Source organism: Pecten maximus, chromosome 1 (assembly GCF_902652985.1).
Source record: "Pecten maximus chromosome 1, xPecMax1.1, whole genome shotgun sequence".
In the NCBI taxonomy this organism is placed as follows: domain Eukaryota; kingdom Metazoa; phylum Mollusca; class Bivalvia; order Pectinida; family Pectinidae; genus Pecten; species Pecten maximus.
Genome location: NC_047015.1, coordinates 20203171 through 20219560, shown reverse-complemented (window position 1 = coordinate 20219560; position 16390 = coordinate 20203171). Strand labels below are relative to the sequence as shown.

The 16390-nt window shown below is 36.0% G+C and overlaps 1 long non-coding RNA gene across 1 annotated transcript; it reads right to left on the bottom strand.

Moving 5' to 3' along the window:
• Nucleotides 1–8016: 8016 nt before the first annotated feature.
• On the bottom strand, nucleotides 8017–12656 carry LOC117327274. The gene is made up of 3 exons (XR_004532605.1): nucleotides 12447–12656; nucleotides 10205–10352; nucleotides 8017–9211 (listed from the first exon to the last, which is right to left on the bottom strand). It is a non-coding gene; the product is annotated as an uncharacterized LOC117327274 (long non-coding RNA).
• Between the last annotated feature and the right edge of the window lie 3734 nt (nucleotides 12657–16390).

Sequence of the window (16390 nt, the reverse complement as noted above, 5' to 3'; positions counted from 1 at the left end):
GGCTATAGTGTTCTTCTGTAATGAGAAAGCTCGTCAAACAATTGTAATATATAGTAGCTTACTGGATTTGTCTGGAAATGCTGCTCAATCTTGATATGTTTGATTGGATTCTTATATTTATTTTTAATTTGCTTTCTGCTTATAAAGTTACTCAATAAAACATGATGTATGAGAAATAGTCGCATGGTCAGCAGGTTAAAACTTAAGATTATTAGAATCCATTTAAATAGCCAAATTGTTTTGTAGTAGCATTCATGTGAAAAAGATAGATGCACACCGCTAGGAGTATTAGAAACCAACAATAACCCTTCCAACATGCGGGGTGAGGTACTGCGTATAGGATCAATTGTGTTTTTTATTCCCTCATTGCATATTCATTACATAAAATCGGATGCTTTTGTTTTAATTAACTGGAGGAGAAGTCGTGATCTGCTATCGTAAATCCGGTCCGGGCAGGCTAGTATAACATTGTCGCACATTCACGTTCATTTTTATCGTCACTGCACTCGGTCTGATTCAGATGAATATCAAATATGTTTGTACCATCATTGGGTGAACCGTTGAGACACGTTTGTGTACTATCATCCTATGTGAATTGAATAGGGTCGTAACAGCAACCCAATAAGAGATATCTGGACAGAGTACGGTGATCGAGAATCTTATTGACAAAGCACGCTGGTAAGAAAGGATCAAACAGAGATTATGGATGTTTAAATAAACAAAGTAATTAAAACAAAGGGGGAAAAGTACCAACACTTTGTTATAATACAAGCATATCACTGAACGTTCAGATAGGCTCAGAAGGGGAAAAGATTCTCAGCAGTGCACGCGAACAAAACGAGGTTCATCGCGGTAAAAAAAGGTTGTTGACAGAGCACGCTGGTGAAACGAGGTTATAGACAGAGAACGCTGGTAAAACGAGGTTATTGACAGTGCATGCTGGTAAAACGAGGTTATTGACAGAGAACGCTGGTTAAACGAGGTTATTGACAGTGCATGCTGGTAAAACGAGGTTATTGACAGAGAACGCTGGTAAAACGAGGTTATTGACAAAGAACGCTGCTAAAACAAGGTAATTGACAAAGCACGCTGGTAAAACGAGGTTTTTTTGACAGTGCATGCTGGTAAAATGGGTTATTGACAGTGCATGCTGGAAAAACGAGGTAATTGACAGAGAACGCTGATAAAACGAGGCTATTGACAGAGCAAGCTGATAAAACGAGGTTATTGACAGAGCTTGCTAGTAAAACGAGGTTATTGACAGAGACCGCTAATAAAACGGGTTGACCGTATACCACTGGTAAAACGAGGTTCTTCAACACGCGGGAAAATGACAGAGCACTCTGATCAAATGAGCTAGGTTTTTAACAGAGCACTTTGTTAAAACGAGGTAGAACAATGTAGAATATGATACAAAAAATTGATTGGCAAAAAAGGCGTTGAAGAAATCTTTCTCGTATAAACGCTAACTAGAAATATTTATTATCGTACTGATTTCCTTGTCTGACGAGTTCCGTTTGGATTACAGGATATCGGGGCAGACAGAATCAAGATACTACTTCCTTGGATGTCATATACAAATCGCTTCTAGCGGATAATCAAGAAATATGATTTTAATTTTCATAAATAAAACCTTCCGAAACTGTCAAAAGAGATGGAATACAGATGCTCATTCAATGTGAGTTGCTTTAATTGGGTATGATTGCAAACATAATTTTCATAGCTTTCTTTACAAGCATTGATTATGATGTTATTTTATGTCAAATGATAATCAACGAGCAAAAAATGAAGTTTGAGAATGCAATCTTTAATTTAAAGGAAATTGTCAGTTGAATAAACATTGATCGTCAGCTAGAGCACATATAGACACAAAGACTAACCTGTTTTTGGCGTTTGATACCTGCCACAGCTATGGGAGTGAGTATCTATATGAAGAGGTGTGTTACTCAGACTCTGAATTCTCTTGCAATTTATAAACATTTTGTAAGTTAAATCCAATTATCTAATCATGGCAATTAATGTATATTTGATATCCTGATAATTTATACACATTATCATCAAGTAAGAATAAATACATTATCTAATCCTGGTAATAATTTATAGACATTCTCCTTGCGTACTATTTTATACAAATTCCCCTAATCTTGTAATTCATACACATTCTTCTTGCTTATTATCTAATACACTTTCTCCTATTATTATTATTATTTATACACATTCTTCTTGCCTATATTTTTTTCATACACTTTCTTCTATTCTTATAATTCATACACGTTCTTTTTGCTTATATTTTATGCACATTCTTCTTATCTTATAATTTATATAATTCTCCTTGCACATTATTTTATACACATTTCTCTAATCTAATGATTTATACACATTCTTATTGTCTATATTTTATACACATTCTCTTAATCTCATAAATCATACACATTCTCCTTGCCTTTTATTTTATACAAATTCTCCTGTTCTTATGATTTATATACATCACATTTTCCTTATGATTTAACACTTTCTCCTAATGATATTTCATATTATCCTACCCTAAGGAAATATACACATTATCCTATCCTAACATTTCATACACATTCTCCAACTCGAATTATTTATACAGCTTATCCTACCCTAATAATATATACAGATACCCTTTATCCTACCCTTATAATCTGTACTCATTCACTAATCTTATGATTTATACCATTCTGACTACCTTATAATCTATACACATTCTCCTACCCTTATAATTTATACACATTCTCCTACCCTTATAATTTATACACATTATCCTACCCTTTTAATCTATACACATTCTCCTACCCCAATAATCTATACACAATCTCCTCTATTTGTATATTATGCAAAATGAGTTTATCTTCTGTGGGCATGCTAAAATAGCATTGTAGCATGTTCAATTAGAATGTTAGCATGTTAGAATAGCAGGTCAGCATGTTGAAACAGCATGTTAACATCTTCAGATAACACGTACGCACCATGGTTAAAACAGTGTGCAAGTATGTCAAAAAGCATAAAAGCATGGGAAAAAAATCATGTTAGCATGTTGAAATAGCATATTAGCTTGTTAAAACGCCATGTTATGTCAAAAAGCACTTTAGCATGTTAGAATAGCATGTTAGCATTTTAATTAGCTTGTCAGCGTGTTAAGAAAAACTTACCCGACAAGCCATGTAAACATTCTACCGGCATGCCAAAACTCGAAAATGTCATGGAAACTAACCCGGCGAGCCACATAAATACACTACCAGCAAGGCAAAAGACAATAACGTCGTTTTTTTCTCGATGTGTATTTATTTAGTAATACACTCGACATAACAGAGATGGTAGACGTTGCCATTGAAGTATGGTGGCTGATTTCTGCCATTTCGTTGTTTCGTTCTGGCGCCCCGACAGAACGATAATCTTCGTCTTTTCGCCCCCGATAATTAGCGTTATGGCGCCGCGCCATAACGAAAAGACGCCACAACTCAACGCGAAATAACGAAAACGTGAAGCCGCTTATCAGCGGGGCGAGTTAATTCGCCCCGCTAATCAGCGTCTTTTCGCCCCGCCATAACGCTGTTTATCGTTATGGCGCCCCGATAAACAGCGTCTTTTCGCCCCGACAAGACGATAATTATCGTCTTTTCGCCCCGCTGTTTATCGTTATGGCGCCCCGCTAAACATCGTCTTTTCGTCCCGCCATAACGCTGTTTATCGTTATGGCGCCCCGCTAAACATCGTCTTTTCGCCCCGCCATAACGCTGTTTATCGTTATGGCGCCCCGCTAATCATCGTCTTTTCGCCCCGCCATAACGCTGTTTATCGTTATGGCGCCCCGCTAATCATCGTCTTTTCGCCCCGCCATAACGCTGTTTATCGTTATGGCGCCCCGCTAATCATCGTCTTTTCGCCCCGCCATAACGCTGTTTATCGTTATGGCGCCTTCCGGCTAATCATCGTCTTTTCGCCCCGCCATAACGCTGTTTATCGTTATGGCGCCCCGCTAATCATCGTCTTTTCGCCTTCCGGTATGCATGATATGCCCATGCTTGCTGTGGTATATTAAACATGTTACGAGATATGAAGGGAAAGGTACGTATCATAGTTTTGTGTTTTTATAGCATACATCATACATTAAATTGTTTGTTGTTATGGCATACATTTCATTGTGTATGTTTTGTGTAGACTTATTAGTTTATAAATGGTGTAGATAAGATACCAATGGGTGATAAATAGAAGTGAGTCACATCAAATCTCTACAAGAAAACACAGGTACTCAGTAATTAATTTGTCTTCTATTCTTTATTCAAATTGATATATATGCATATCAAAGAGGAACGCATAACCCAATGTTTATCAGAAACGCCCCCATTCAATTTCAAATAAGTAACACCGACAGCACAAGGAAAACATAATTCAAACTTAAAATCGATGAAACAAGGACAATATATTAACAATTTAAATATAGATTTGCAAGGAGACACATGAAAAAAATATCAGGAGAATAGAACCATTTATTTAGGAGCCATGGTGGCCAAGTAGTTAAGGTGTCTCGACCAACTATCCCTCCAACTCTTGGTCATTAATTCGAGAACCATGTGGGACCGTTATAAGGTACATGTCGCAGGCTGGAGATTTTTGGCGGGTACTCCGACTTTCCTACACTTCAAAATCAGGAAACATAATTAAATAACCCTGGCTGTTAACAGGACGTAAAGCAAAATAAAACCAAACCAAGTGAAACCATTGGGTTGTTTGACCCAAGCTAGTCTACAAAAAATACACTGTATATGCATGTCGCGTGTCCTGTCCATGAGCAGGATCATTTAACTTCACAGATTTTTTTTTTTTTTTTTTTTTTATTTATTGCTACTAGTCATGAAATACCATTCCTTTAAATCGTTGCTAGTCATAAAGTATCGAATGGATTTGAAGCAATGCTCGGATAGGAGAAAATATTTTCCATAAATGATGACCCGTAATTTAATGCAAAATGAGTAAAATGCAAATAAGATTGTGTCATTTGCCTATTTCCCCGTCCTAGATAGAACAAGCAGGGACAGAAGAACACTACCGACAAGCTCTTAGTGATATCTCGGACTGGTGCTGTGACCGCGGGCTTTCCACCTTGCCATACAGAAATATAGCGGACAGGGAAAGGCTTATACAAGCTTTATTGAAGAATGAAACAATATTAAGATATAATCATTATTGTAGATACCAAAAATTAGTATTGTATAACATGAACTCTTCTTTGGTACTTTCTTCCATGGTTTGGAGCTTATTTTGAAATTAGTACAGAAATGCATGGTTAACATTGAAACTATTAATATTGCTTACACCAAATGTATTTATTCTTATATCCATTGTTCCACAGCAACCACGACTACAACGAACATTTTTACACAACGTACATTTTTTGTTATACAGGATTACATTTTTAACTAAGCAAGTTAGTTGAGTCATCTGATATTATCTAATAATATGTTTCACCCACTCATTTGACTGAAAGTCCACATATTAGAACATTTCTTTTTAAATTTCATGTACTTTAAGCCACTGCAAATATCACTCTTGGAAACTTTCGTCAAAGGTAACATTTATCAAAAATGTATCATAAAAATAAGATATACCCATCATAACGAAAACACTTTTTGTTTTCTGTATTAGTCAATCAAAATCGACGCACAAACGTCGTCGTCATTTTTATACCATGTATATGGCATGACAGCATAGATTTTAAGCCGATTCAAATTCTTGTTTCAGTTATAAATAAATAATAATGTACGTATACAGAGATTGACCAATTCCGAAAGGGACTCATCAGAGTCGGGAGGTTGCTTGATGCAGTCATGCTCGCACCGGATGATTTCAAGACTCTTTTCTGTAAACTTGGGAACAAACCACTATCATTTAGAAACCTCAAGCAAAATGTACAAGGTTCAGTTTAGTTTTGAGGGCTCAAACAAACGGATCCTTGATAACCAGGCAATGTACTGTCTTGAAGCATTTCTGGCTGACTGTGAAGGTATTATATTTAAGAACGTGCTACAGGGTTTAGAAATCCATAAATAATATACTCCATCAATAACTTTACAAACTTATAGAAACCGGACAACTAGACAACACGACATTATGAACACGCTAAATAGCGGGCATAGAGTATTATATTGTCGGGGTAAAATCCTCATATTGTCTAGTTGTCGGGTTGCTTACTTGGCATTATGTACTATTGAAAAATGCGTGTATTCATAACTATATCATATCTGAAAAATTACTGTCGGGATTAATACAATATCATACTGCATTGTAAAATATTTTGTCAATAGTGAGCTTTCAAAGAAGTGTTAACTTGCATTATTTCGTATGCATAGTCACCAGCAGTTGAATGTATTCATTGTGTTTATTATATAGGAGGGGCCACTGGCGTTAGGTTGGAGGACGTACTGGCCTTTTGGACTGGGGCCTCCACTGTACCGCCTTATGATTCCCTAACAAGCTAGAAATAAGCTTCGAAAGTACTCAACAGTTCCCCACCGCATACACATGTGGTCTAGTGTTGTGCATTTGGTGGGGGTACTCGGATCAAGATGTCTTTTGCAATGACATGGTGAAAGCTATTCAGTGGTGTTGCGGTTTCCATCTTGCGTAGACTTTGAGATCAAAAGATGATGTTTGTGCAGTGACTTTTCTGAAAAAATCATGATATTATTAAGCTTACAAAACAAATAGTAATTTTGATTTTAAAATGTGATGGTTCGGTTTGGTTGGCTATTCAACTCGCCATTCGTCCGTGACCGGTGGCTCGTCCGTCCTTCCGTAAACAATTCTTGTTATCAATAATTGTCAACCTTGCAACCTCCGCACGGATTATGATTTGCATGATTATGTTCTTGTGTTTAAAATGTTTGTGTTCCATCGGCATTATAAGAAAGAGCAAATACATGATTGTCATTTAAAATGATATGCCAGTACCTGTTTGATTTTACGGCTTAAAAATCGCTTATACTTTATAGTTTTATGATTTACCAAATTGTGAAATATGAGGGAAGACTAGGACTTCTCCATTCGCCTGTCCGTCCCATTTATAGTGTTCCTTAGTCCTATAGATAATAACACGGATGTAGCATGCGTTATCTTAAATTGCAAATGAATTGTCAGCCATTTGACAATTTTGCAATACATATGAGACATGTTTGAAAAGTGAATTTGTTTGCAAGCTATTTCAATCCTAAATTGTAATATCCTTTTAAATTCTTTTAAAATTATCATATTTTCCCTTTGTTATCAAATTTCATATTATCATATATTAGTCCAATTTTATTGTATGGTCCCTCCCCTATACAGTCTTTGACCAAACTATTGCTTTAAACTCCAAATGTTCATTGCTTTAAATGTTGCAGTACTTGCTTTCATTGCATTAATGATAAGTAATGATTTATGATAGTAACAACCCAACGAGTGAGTATTCATTTCTTAAATGTCACTGGAAAATGGTACGTATTTCATGTGCAATAATCACCAGTATAATTCATATATATAAGAACATTTGTTACAAGATAGAACAATCGCAGAAAAAAAAGATAATAAAAATGGTTCAGAAATTATTAACAAATTCTTTTGAGCTTGTCAATGGTTACGATTATCGGAAAAACATACTTTAAATTTGACAATTTACATTAGGTTCAGTCGTTAACACCCTTTTTTGACGATAATGTTATTCATGTAGTACTGTACTCGATTACATTTTTTTGAAACTTAACATAGCTAAAGTGAATAATTGAAACTGTACAATTGTACAAAAAAGGTTATCTGATAATATTATAAGGAATCTTCCTTTCGAACTACCTATTTTCCAACATATGTGCAAACTATAATAGCTTTCGATCAATCAAAATAGTATAAATTCAGCTATCATTTCGTAACAGACTGAAACTATTTTTTCTTTGTACACTTTTAAATGTAAACGCCGTACTCCATACCCTAAAGTACGTGACGAGAAATAACAATAACAATGAATTAAGGGCAGACTATGAGTGATGGCTACTATGAGCAACATGTCCTTTTATTGACTAAACCAATTGTGAAGAAATAAGAACGGCTGTTGAAGCTGAATGTTTGTCGTACACAACCATGGTTCATGTTTTTCGCATCAATGTAAAACTGCGAAGAACCGAATTTAATTCATCAAATTCTAACAGCTCACTCCATTTTACTTTGAATATGGTACCTCATTACAGAATAAACTCACCTTTCGCACAAATAGTGCGAACGAAATGTTCAATATATAAATGGACATACCACAAACGAACAATGCTTTAACAATCCTACTAGTTGTTAGATATGATGACACCAGGCTTAACTGGTTTTTATCGCAATAATAACTCGGACTTTCCTTAAAATTGCCCGAAGAATTTTATCACCCAAATATTTTCAAAATTGATATTTTATGGTTCCTGAGCATTTATGTTTGTGGTAATAATGACATTTTTTCAATCATTTGCATGATGCCAGGTAGGTTATAATTACTTTGCAACATTTTTATTACTTTTTTTTGCATGTGAAATACGGATGGGATATCAGTGTTTTATAAATACATGTATTTCCAAAAATCAAAATCAATAATTATCAATACATCTGTTAATGCGGGAATATATATCGTAAACAAAATACATCAAGTGGAACTAGATTTTTCCCAGCAAGGTAATGCATGTTGCTTTAATTACCAAAGTTACATTGGATATACAAATGTATACATTACGATATTTTTCTTAAAGAAGTGTAGTTGCATGTAAAATACAAGAAATGTTGGTATACATATGAGTTCAGGCTAACTATAAGAATTTCGAACTGAAATTCACCTTTGCCTTCAAAACCTATTTGTATTTCTCTTCAAATATTTTGATTACTGTAAATATTATCCTTTATACGCTGTCTGTACGTAGATCTGATAGTGAGACAGAAAAAAGCACACTCAAATTTTGCTCTACTATGCCATTGTGTAGGCTATCTGTAGATTGTCTTAGTACCAGTAGTGAACTAGTTCTCCGCAGTTCCAGAGCTTCCCTATATGTGGATGGCTTTCTAAGCCTCTTCTCACCCATATCCTGTTATAATACAGTGACTACTTCAGAATTAACTTGAACAGAAGTACAGAGTTCTTTCACTCCTTCGATGTCTTCATTACCCACCAGTATCTTGTAATCAACTGTGCCTACAACAATCAAAGCGACAAATAAATATGTACAGTTCATTAAGTTATACATGTTCATGACTTATTTGATTTGTAAAAATTGGTTTCGTCTGGCGCCTCCTATATGTTTGCAATAAGAAACAAGTTGTGTGTTGCAGTTTATTTTACCATATGGCTTGACTGTATTCAATTCTCAATTCTCAACCATGAAGATTCTTTTGGTCTTTGGTGTCCTTCATGAATCTCACAAAACATTATTTTATCTCATAAATGACCTGCTCTGTCATGTCATTATATTATAATTAATATCATAAAGCAAATATGTACAAGGTATTATTTACGTCACAGAATTCTTTGCGATGCGTTGGGGGTAAATCAAACGTAGCAAGGATTTCTCATTAGAACCATCGCGTAATTTTCATTTTGGCGCTTTGTCTACCATCACCACGGCGATTCTTTGAAATATGGCTGTGTCAGTTTGAATGCAAATCAATCACAGGAGGTTAATGGATTTTATGTTTGCCGTTTTTTAATGAACATAGACTAGGGGAATGGCTGAGCATTAACTACGGATTTAGAAAAAGGAAAACTTTACGTGTGTTAATGTAACATTATATTTCCTTGTCACTCGGATTGCATTCACCTTGACTATAAATACAATCTACCAATCATTTAATTGTTAAATAACATGGTGACATTAAAACACTTTGTGCATACCGTCAAAACACGTGTGATGTCGCTTGAATGTCGTTGTAAACAGACACGACTATTTCGAAAAAAGAAACGAAATTGGAAGTTTGTACCTATAATTTCATTAATACTTACATATGTGAAGCTGATATGAAAGAAAACTAGACTTTTTCCCAATATTGTTTTAATCAAGAAACTTAATCTACCGCTACGTACAATGTATATTGACCTCGACCTCATAATAATATCGCACATATTCCATACCTATTTACATACTGTACTTCAGATAGAAATGAAAAATAAGCGTTGATGTGAAAAAAATACCCGCATATTGCACGGTGAATGGCAAAACCAAATCGTTTCAGTTTGTCATAGCCATCGACATGTATAAGGTAATTCGGTCCTTCGGTGCATCTGTCTGCTACGAACACCGTCCGGGTCCAGTTCGCGCTGAAGAGTCAACATATTGCTCCTGAAGTGAAAAAAGCAAGCCAACTCAACATTTAGTCAAGTAGTGTTCAATGTTAATCATGTATTTCATCGAATTAAACATCTCTATTGTACATGAAATGTCTGATATATTTAACATGTTATTTCATTTGCAATCTCTCTCTCAGCATGATTCAACTAAGGTATAATGCAGAATTTCAAGGTCAAGATGGCGACGATATAGCACTTGGATAATGGCATTTTGATCCATTTGATCCGTTTCAGTGCCTTTATGTTTTTCATATATTTCAAGGTCACTGTGTAGTGTTAAAAATGTAAATTTTCACTCCAAAGTTAGGGATGTTTCAGCTCCTTTAATATTTCACAAACATACTTGATATTTAACATCAATTGCGGTATTGTATAATAACTACCAAATGTATATCTGTGCATTGACCTTGGTCTTAATTCAAGTGCACATGCTTCGAAGCATTTATATAACTTTCCCTATAACCAAAAGGCACAAACACTTCATATTGGGATCGATACTGGTAAATAAAGTTTTAGTCACTTTATTACAATTTATAGACAACGTCAATCGAAATGAAACAGGGATATCGCGTATGAGTATTAACTATACATTTTTAAATGACGAGTACACGTATACCGGGTACACATGTCACCTACATACACGTATACCGGATACACATGTCACCTACATACACGTATACCGGGTACACATGTCACCTACATACACGTATATCGGGTACACATGTCACCTACATACACGTATACCGGGTACACATGTCACCTACATATATGTATAACGGGTACACCTGTCACATACATACATGTATACCGGGTACACATGTCACCTGCACGTATACTGGGTACACATGTCACCTACACGTATACCGGATAGTGCGGGTACACATGTCACCTACATATATATATAACGGATACACATGTCACATACATACATGTATACCGGGTACACATGTCACCTACACGTATACTGGGTACACATGTCACCTACACATATACCGGGTACACATGTCACCTACATATATGTATACCGGGTACACATGTCACATACATACATGTATACCGGGTACACATGTCACCTACATGTATACCTGGTGTACATATCACACACATGTATACTAGACGTGTCACTTTTAGGTAAACCGGGTACACGTGCCACCCACATGTACATTGTATACTGGGTAAATGTGTCATATGCACGTATACCGGATAAACTCAAAATGTGAGTAAGTGCAGGAAACGAAGGTAAATGAACAAAAGCGAACATCATTTCGAGAGCATATCTTTGTTCATGTTCAGAAATGGAAATGCCGTAAATGATCTCAAAGTTTGATTTATTTCATTCTGTTTTTAAATGCAAATATTGATACTTGTTTTACTTTTCATGTCATTGTGTTAACGAATAATGTGGTTTGTTTTGATTTGTTTGTTTGTGGGTTTTTTTCTGACGAACATAATCTTAGCTTGCAACTACCATTCCATGCCTTGTCAAAAGACGATACGTCATACTTCTATAACCAAGCGATGATCCACTGCATTGTATGTCTTGCTGTATTGTGCAATGTACAAAGATGACGAAAATCATAATTACAATTAAGATACCAGTTTATTCAATACATTCTTATTTTTTGTTAGTTTCGTACTATTAAACATAGGTTATTTTACCTTATTATGTCATTTAACCTATTTTTTCATCTCTTTTCATATAATATGTAATAATATGTATACCATTGCTGACCCTTTTCATGGATATATGTGTGTGTACATAGTTTTAAGTGATGCATATATCCATACTGTGAAGCTTTGTTTGCTTATTTTTTTTAAATAGAAACTCGATCAACAATACATACGACATATGCGAATGGCGGAAAATTGGTTGCTCATCACAAATGGCCGCAATTATTGTTTTTTTCATTAACGAATATGCGACAAATGCGATAACAATTATAAATGCATCTGCGTTTTATATATTCCTATCAGGGCCTCATTATAAATCATACTGGAATAACTTATCCGAAGTGAGTATATGAGCTGAACAAAATGACACTTTTCACCAGGTATGTATTTTACCAAATAAGGAGGATACACTTACCTGTATAGCTTGAACTACTTCATCCGTTACCGCATGCTGACGACGAAGACCTAGTGATCTGAATATCCGATGTAGTTGTGTCTACAGCTGAAATAACAGCTTATAATTAATATTACATAAATATAAACGTGGCTTTGTAAACTCACTATATATAACATGCAATGCTTTTTCTCGCAAACATGTCTTCTCAACTTTCATTCAAAATACATTAAAGATATAACATCCTCATACAGAGGGAAACAATGATGTGGTAAAAAAAACTAATATTTAAAGCGTTGTCCAAATAGTCTGAAAAACAAACATACAAACCTTATAGACACGTGATGTCGGTAGAAAAGAATAAGAATAATCTCGGAGTACGTGTAGCCAGCAAAATGATATTCTCTAATTAGATCCTGTTCTGACAATGTTTAAGGAAAATTATCAGAAATTGTATTTAACAACACGTTACACATTTTTACTGAATATAAATTATGATTTCAAAATGTAAAATTGAAAAAAGCAACTTAACCGTATATTCGAACATATAGATAACAGCACAAGTGAACATAAGCGGTACAATGTGTACCAAACCATTTTAAAACTCACCTAAAAGGTTATTAAAGCTAAATAAAAAGGATACTAGTGGTATTGTCTCCGTTCAAAAGGCTGGTGTAACTGCTTTGCTCCGCCATCTTCTATGAAAGATTGCTCAGCGCATGACTAGCCGGAAGGCGCCATAACGATAAGTATCGTCTTGTCGGGGCGAAAAGACGATGTTTAGCGGGGCGCCATAACGATAAACAGCGTTATGGCGGGGCGAAAAGACGATGATTAGCGGGGCGCCATAACGATAAACAGCGTTATGGCGGGGCGAAAAGACGATGTTTAGCGGGGCGCCATAACGATAAACAGCGTTATGGCGGGGCGAAAAGACGATTATTAGCGGGGCGCCATAACGATAAACAGCGTTATGGCGGGGCGAAAAGACGATGATTAGCGGGGCGCCATAACGATAAACAACGTTATGGCGGGGCGAAAAGACGATGTTTAGCGGGGCAGCCATAACGATAAACAGCGTTATGGCGGGACGAAAAGACGATGTTTAGCGGGGCGCCATAACGATAAACAGCGTTATGGCGGGGCGAAAAGACGATGTTTAGCGGGGCGCCATAACGATAAACAGCGGGGCGAAAAGACGATAATTATCGTCTTGTCGGGGCGAAAAGACGCTGTTTATCGGGGCGCCATAACGATAAACAGCGTTATGGCGGGGCGAAAAGACGCTGATTAGCGGGGCGAATTAACTCGCCCCGCTGATTAGCGGCTTCACGTTTTCGTTATTTCGCGTTGAGTTGTGGCGTCTTTTCGTTATGGCGCGGCGCCATAACGCTAATTATCGGGGGCGAAAAGACGAAGATTATCGTTCTGTCGGGGCGCCAGAACGAAACAACGAAATGGCAGAAATCAGCCACCATATTGAAGGGTAGCCATCTTAGGTGATGCATCATGGAACAAAAACTCTCTAGGAATCTTATTTATTCCATAGGTCGACGTGACTGTTGATAAGATATCTTCTCTATAACAAATCCTCTCCAGTCTATAGGTCGATGTGACTGTTTATAACAAATCCTTTTCAATCCATAGTTCGATGGGAAAGGTTAAATTAACTTGCCATGTTTATAAACTTTGTATATTCTATAATGACACAATACTGCCTGGTAGATGTTGATTACAAGTGCGACAAAACCTCACCTCTCTATGATCACGAGTTTGAGGACAGCACACGCAGACAATGCTGATTTCAAATAGGTTTTGTTATGATTACTACAATTGCGATATTTTAAAGAAACAAACACAAAATCAAAATCAAATTAAAAAACAGAAAATGAAAATATAGGTGTTTTTTTTTTACAAACTACAGCAGGGAGGTCAATCAAAATGCTCTCATTTGGATATCAATTGTTTTATTATATATATATATATATATATTTTTTAAGACTAATTATATTTCATTAGACCGTGCCCAATCAGAAGACCACTAAATGTTCTGTGTATTCTCTGGGGAAATCTGCTTCGTCCAATTTTTATCCCTTTGTAATGACAACCTGCTGGCTTTTTTTCCCGTTCCATGGCTTCCCATATCAATTAACGAAAGTCGGTGTAATTCGTTTTAATTTGGTGTTTAATGATAAAGCTTGTCTAGTGAGTCGTGAAATATGGTGCCGCCAGTTGAGTAATTTTATAAATGAAACTTGGTTGAGATTATGTGAGATTTCACCTCGGGACGGGTCTATATTCCAGGCAGCGTGCTGTTGGGAACAAAACAAGTGAAACACGTCTAAATAAAGCCTTAATTCATTTAGATGGGAGAACAAGCACACAATAACAGCCCAAGGATTAAAAAAATAATGATACTTAAATCTTAAATGTACATATAATTTGATTGGGAAGTTGATGCATAAACGGTGATCTTAGCTACAGAGGCTGGATCATTTGAAGTGATTACGACACGGTTTAGTTAACAATGACTAGGGAGCGATCACGCTCATCACGATACCCAGGATGTAGATTGATTTTAACCCCAACGGAGAACCATGCCAAGCTTAAACACACTGGCAACTGTATACGCGTATCCAACAAGAGTCGATGACAATGATTAGATTAAAATAAAACCACGGAGCCGTGATAGCTCTAATGATTCTATCCTCGAAATGTTAATGGTACCTATTTATTGCTAGTGAATACAAATTACGTCAGGTCGGGTATCAGAATAATAACATATATCTCATTAATCACATTACAGCGGGAAGACGTGATAGTTCAATGTGGACAAATATCACGTGATCTAGGTACACTGACAGTCTATTGATCAATCGATTGATTGGTGAACTAGATCAATCAAGTATATCTGTATCATTTATCATTTTATTTATTAGTTTTGATTTTCGCCTGAAATAAAATTTGATGTGCAGCATCGTCAGCTGTTGAAATGTATTTTGTGTATAACGTGTTGGTCGGCGTTTTGTAAGTAAATATAGTTTAACCAGTCCTGTATATCAAGGGAATGTTAGTGAATAATACATTGATACAAATAGAAAGTAGGTTCAAAAGACTAGTTATCTAAGGATAAGATAGCAATCGTATTAGGCTATCAATTAATGTTCTGAACATTGGCCTGGGTATCATACCTAGGTGTGTCGTATTGGACCGAGGCCGAAGGCCAATACGGCTGCCCGAGACAAAATAACTTAAACAATATTCAAAACACTATATTAACAATACTCAAGTTTTCAAAGCAACACATTTCCGGGACCTCCCGAAGCGGCCTTCAATTAAACGCATTGAATCATGTGATTAAAAATAGTCCTGATCAAAGGTCACGGTGTCAACCAATCAAAACGCATTTAGAGTTTATTCCACATGTGGAATAAACTGAATGTTATTCAACAGTTATAATGATTATTTCAAGCCTTGGAAGTTGAATAACACCCACCTATTATGGTAGAATATAAATTATTTTATCGAAGTACGTGTAGATAAATTGTTCCAACTTGTATTAATGTTATAATATGGATTGTCATGTTTGCATTGTTGTCGCCCCATTCGTCTACCATTGCCTCTATAATCTCGAATTTGTCTACCGGTCGCCTTGTACACAAATCCAATCTCCGGATTATGTCTAGTAACTATTAAAGTATGTTTCAAACAGCAAAAATGATGCCTGTTTCTCACACTGGAACCGCCATAAATTCGTTTAACTGTATAGTAAAATACATCATCGGTTGTCTTTCCTTGCCAGTCCTCCATCTTGTTTGTCTTGCTTCAAATTCTAGATCAATTAAGTGATTCAATGTTGGCCGAGGTTTTTATCAATATTGGCCGTGTTTTTCAAATATTTGCCGAGGTTTTCTGTATTTGCTGAGTTTTTCAATATTGTATATATACAGATTTACTGTTTTTGG